The sequence below is a fragment of the Cornus florida genome, unplaced genomic scaffold (genome assembly GCF_030987335.1).
Source record: "Cornus florida cultivar Cherokee Brave unplaced genomic scaffold, ASM3098733v1 CherokeeBrave_3.0.0_Hap2_Chr01, whole genome shotgun sequence".
NCBI lineage: Eukaryota > Viridiplantae > Streptophyta > Magnoliopsida > Cornales > Cornaceae > Cornus > Cornus florida.
In genome coordinates, this window is record NW_026775571.1 from 85,884,257 (window position 1) to 85,890,256 (window position 6,000).

Sequence of the window (6,000 nt, forward strand, 5' to 3'; positions counted from 1 at the left end):
ATTGGAAGCATTAAACCACATAAATCATTGAATAAACAAGATCTATATATATATAAGTGCCAAAACATGTATTACAACACTAATCCCTTAATAATACACAAAATCAAGATGTAGAAAGCATGCTTGGGGCTAACTCCAGCCCCAAGAGGATGTCTAGCCACTCATAGTAATATTTCTCCAACCCTCAAGGGCAAACTCCATGGAAGAAATCTACTTATTGGTTGATGAAGAGCTTCTAATCTTGTGTCTCTAGCCTTCTCCTCCTTTCTTCCCCCTAAGAATAGCCTCTATTGTGATAGATGGATCTCTCTCAAAAAGTGTATCATATTCTATATATAGGTAGGTCAAGTGACACACAAAATGAGCTGGGGTCGTGCACAAAATATTCCCCAATGATTGGATAAAGACAGTTTTTAATGAGCTGGAAATTTAACTTTTTTGCACTGGAGGAAGTTCGATCGACCGAATCTTGGACTTGGATCGATCGAACATAGCTAAGATTTATCGAACTGAAGTTAGATCGATCTTCAATGGCGGTGCCTTTTTGGATAAAAACAAATCTGAGATATTTCGAAGATATTTTTGAGAAAAGGACAAAAGTGGTTGGTAGGGTGGTACAACTAGATAAGATCAATCATTTGGATAAGGATAAGGTAGTTCGATCGATCAAAGAATGATGTTAGATCGATCGAACTTTTGAGATCTCTGAAAATGTCATCATGGCTCAGATCCATCTTGAAGTGCTGAGATCGATCATGTTGGATAGATCGAACTTTGATCTGAGATCAATCGAAGATGTTGAATTCCACCTTTTGCTTCCTTTTGCTTCCACTTGGCTCCTTTCTTTGATTCATCCCAGAATTGCTTCATTTAAGCTCTTATTTGGCTGAGTTAACTTATTTTTGGGATAAGTGCCTGAAAATGGAAATAGCATGAAATCAATCTAAAACGGTAAAGTAAGATAGATAAAGGTACTAGAATGCCTAAGCTTAAGGGGTTTAAATACACACTTTTCAACGCTCATCACACCCCCAAACTTAAATATTGCTAGTCCCTAGCAATGAACTAGAAAGTAAAGTAATGAAATGAACAACTATACAACTATGAAATAAAAAGCAATAAATAGATAACGCTACTTTTGTAGGGAACATGATTACATTTAGCATATGCAACAAGCCTTTTAAACCCATAGGTTACCCCTAGTAGACGAGTGAAGTCTCGTGAGGGTTTTCAAAAATGATACCCACAAACATTAAGCTCATTCTTTCAAAAGAAACACCAATATTGCAAACAAGCATTGGGAGAAAACTACCTCAAGTATGTAATTTTTTAAACATTTCTAAGCAATCTCCCAAAATCTCAACATCAAGCAAGCAAGTATGGTCCTCCACACATCAAGAAAGTGATCATGAAAATCAAAACAACTCTAGAATCCTTTTTGAGTGGACCGGCATCAAATATGTTGCTATCTTAGCCAACTAAAGAAATGATTACATCCTTACCTTCAAACTAGCACACAAATCTAGTACCGATCATCAAGACAAAAAGTGGACCTTTTATTAAAACTTTATTATTCTAGGTGCGCTTATTCTTTTAATTTTTTTTTTTTTTATTTTTTATTTTTTTAGGATCAAAGATGGAAGCATAGTGCAATGTGTTGATCTATTAAGCTTTCTAGCGATTCATGAGGTCGAGCATTAGCTCAATGACTCCCAAACCAGACAGCTTTAGGGTATTAAGTGTTCAAACACCCCTACGGACTTACAAGCTCAAATCAACTAGGCTACAAATCAAGACAACCTCAATCTAATCATTTTCCACTTCTTACCTTTTGGGAGAAGTCCTCACTTTTTTATTACTTTTGCAAACTTTTCTTTCTTTTTTTTTTTTTTTTTTTTTTAACCTAGAGTTTGGGCCCTCCACCTTTTCGACGCGAGAAGTTCAGTGTTTGATGAGGCTAGAATCCCGGCTACTTAGTGAAAATGAGTTGTTATCCACCTTTAACAAGAATGAAAGCTTTCAATGTAATACTAGCTCAATTGGGATATAACCAATTCAATAATCAATAAAGCATGTACCCCACAAATGAATGCTAGTGTGCACCTGTGCTAGTGTAGAATCCTGAAGTAAATCTCAAATCAATCACAAAATCAGGATGATGTGGACCACAAATGCAGGCAAGATATCAATCTTTCAAAAAATTTACTCCTAAATGACATCCACAAGGCATACAAGGAGTATTAGACTCTCAAGTCAAGCAATTTTTAAATTTTAAGTAATTTAGTCCTCAAAAGATCAAAATCATCGCTAATCAATCTCAAATCTCAATCATGCATTTAAAACTCAACTTTAAGTAGAATGCAACAAAGACACCTTACCCCCAAACTTAAACCGCGCATTGTCCTCAATGTGCAATGAGAACAATGGAAAAGATGGAAAGAGTATACCGTGGTGGCGAAAACATGAAGCCCGGCAATGATCTAATTCGAAAGACGTCTCCCCCAAACTTAGAATCAAAAACCTACTTAAATAACCACACTAGCAAACTCACATCAAATATCAAATGGGATAAGAATAATCAAGCATGCAATCTAAGACAATATAGCATAATAAGAAAATGATATATGAGATCAAGCCCTAACTCAAGCATAAAGTATGCATAAGTATACATAAGAGCACCATGGTGAATCTTTTTTAAAATTTTATTATTATTATTATTATTATTATTATTATTATTATTTATTTTTTTTTAATTTAAAAATGAAATAAAAATATTTTTGGAGTTTTTGAAAAGAATAGAATAAAATAAAATAATATATATATATATATAAATTTTAAAAGTCAAAACAATAAATTCCAAAATTGAGATCGATCTGAACAAAATGTTCGATCATCTGACAAAGAGGTAGAATATGCAGGTTTTTGGGTTCAGAATTTTTCTAAGTGTTGGGATTTGCAAATCGATCCAATGATGAAGTTGGATCGATCGAAGAACTTCAGATCGATCTTGAAATGTTTTCGATCGATGAGACAGAGAGCTGAAATATGCAGGTTGATGCAGGCTCAAAATTTTTCTAAATGTTGGAGCTCAAGATCGATTAAACTTGAAGTTTGGATCGATCTAAGGACTTATGATCGATCTGAGAATAAGTTCGAACGATGGGACAGAGAGGTGATTTAGATGCAGGTGGATGCAGGTAGAAATTTTTTCTAAATGTTGGATGCAGGTAAAAGTTTGATCGATCGAACTCTCATTTGAGATCGATCGAACTTATGCAAAATGCTCAATTTCAACATGAAAGTGCTTGCAATCCTAATCACAGTCCCTAGCCATGTGTATGAACCCAAAGCCAATATTTAGACTTCGCAAAAAATGAAATTTAAGATAGAAATGAGGGAGGAATAAGGTTTTGACACCCTACGAATACTTTTGCTAGTAAGACATTGGGCTCTTTTAACCTAGATCAAAGATCTTGTTATGCATCCTCTCCTTGTTGGGGTGATATATGCTTTGAACTCCACCCAACAAATGGTTCTTTGAAGAACTTACTGAATTTAGCTCAAAAGAAGGTTTTGATCCCTTGTCAATACAATCACAATCTTTGGGCTTCCATGCCCTTTCAAAGCAAGAATTTGAAGCAACACTTTGAGATTGCAAGGTTGAAGATGATCCCTTTGAAGTTTTGGTCTTACACAAAAGCTCACTTCCTTGACACTGAAGATCATAGCATTTATTTATAACATTAACCTCTCCTTCATATTTGTCAAATGAGTTGGGTGTAGGATTGAAGATATTCAACTTCACCTTCATGTGGCCAAATGAGATCTTCATTTTCCCCATCCTACAATTGATGTTGGCATTAACGGTTGCCAAGAAAAGATGGCCAAGGATAACGGGAATTTGGCTTTTAGGATTGAGGACCGGTTCCGTATCAATAACAACGAAATCAACGGGGAAGAAAAATTTGTCAATCGTTATCAAAACATCCTCAATGATACCCCTAGGCTTCTTAATGGATCAGTCAGCAAGTTGTAAAACTACCGACGTCGGTTTCAATTCACCTAGGCCCAATTTGACATAAACCGAGTATGGAAGAAGGTTAACACTTGCTCATAAGTCAAGAAGCGTCCGATTAATGATATGATCACCAATTATGCATGATATGGTAGGTGATCCGGGGTCCTTAAACTTTGGTAAAGTGTTATGTTGCAAAATTGAGCTTACTTGCTCGGTTAAAACCATTTTTCTTGGTGCTTGGCTCTTGTTCTTCCGCTTTTGGGTGCACAAGTCTTTCAAGAATTTGGCATAAGCCGGAATTTACTAGATTGCATCCAAAAGTGGAAGATTAACTTTCACTTGCCTAAACATTTCCATGATTTTATTGGTTTTTGCCTTTTGCTTGTCTTTTGAAATGGATCCTTTTAAGGCATTCGGAAATGGAGCTTTTAGCTCAAACACTTTTTCAGCATTTTCTTTTGAAAACTTTTCAACACAAGAATTTTTCAAATGACTTTGTTTCAAATCATTTTTCAACAAAACCTTTTCAAATTCATTTTTCGGCAAATCTTTCTTCAAATCATTTTGAAAATCATTCTTCAAATCACATTTTAAAGTTTTCTCATTCACAAGATCATGTATATGCAATGAAGGAGGAATATGATAGGAAACGGGGACGGGTGTTAACTCGTGGTTGCACCGGTTCACTCTCTTCATTGAACATTTCAACTTGATTGTCCACAATCCTACCACTCCGCAAGGTAGTCACCGCATTAAAATGCTCAATAGTGTGGCCTTCCGATGAGGAATGGGTTTCCACAACACATTGTTGCTTAGGTGGGGCATTCATAGGCATCTTTCCCTTCTCTCTTGAATTAAGAGTGCTTGTTATTTGTCCTACTTGGGTTTCTAACTTTGCAATAGATTGAGAGTGGGAATGAAGCACTTGTGTGTTTGCCTCAAGAGTGCCCAGAGCATTCAAAACTTTTTCTTCAAAGGCGGGACTTCTAGCATTTCCTTAGGAATAAGATTGGTTGGGAAAATGAGAGTTAGAAAATTAATTTCATTGTGATTGATAAGGTCTATAACCTTGGGATCCTTGGCTTTAAAGTGGAGGTGGAATGTCTTTCCTTTGAAAACTGCCTTGGGAAGGGTTTAAGCCCTCTCATTGGTTTTTCGAAGAAAAATTCAGATGATTTCTCCAACTTGGATTATAATGAGTACCATAAGGATTGTTCCCTTGGTTCACAAAAGCTGCATTGACTTATTCATTAGGTTCATTTTGCACTTGTCCGTGAGGACAATGAGAAGTAGAATGAAGAACACTAGAACAAGTCATACATGATTCATTCGATGCACGATGAGAATGGTTAGGGAAGGAAGATACTTGGTTCGCCGAGTTTTGGTTAATCAAAAATTGATCAAACATTTGAGATAAAAACTTCATTTCAGCGGCTATTTCATTTGAGTGGTCGACTTGATGTAAGCCAACACTCTTTCTACCTTGTGAATTTCTACCATTCTTGGATGATAACGTTCTATGCAAAGAATTTTCACTCATGCTCTCCTAAAGACGCCACACGTCATCCTTATGCCTATCAATGTAAGAGCTACCCATGGAAGCATCAACCATGCCCTTATAATTGTCCGATAAGCTCTCAAAGAAATATTGAACTAATTGCCATTTGGGCATGTCATGATGTGGACACTTCCTAAGCAATTCATTAAAGCGTTCCCATGCCTCATGAAATGTTTCTCCATCCCCATGTGAAAATTCTCGAATTGAGGTTCTCATGGCATTGGTCTTAGAAACCGGATAGTACTTCTTCAAGAACTCTTGTTGCATTTCTGCCCAAGAAGTGATTGAAAAAGGCCTAAGATTGTTAAACCAATACTTTGCCTTGTCCTTTAAGGTGAATGGAAAAAGTTTGAGTCTTAAGACCTCTTCCGGCATGTCCGTATATTTTACGGTGGAACATACTTCAAGGAACTCATCTAAATGC

General features: G+C 36.2%; 1 pseudogene; it reads left to right on the plus strand.

The window, feature by feature from the left end:
- The first annotated feature begins 5,688 nt into the window (after nt 1-5,688).
- Nucleotides 5,689-5,787, plus strand: LOC132283386 (small nucleolar RNA R71; annotated as a pseudogene).
- Nucleotides 5,788-6,000: the final 213 nt, after the last annotated feature.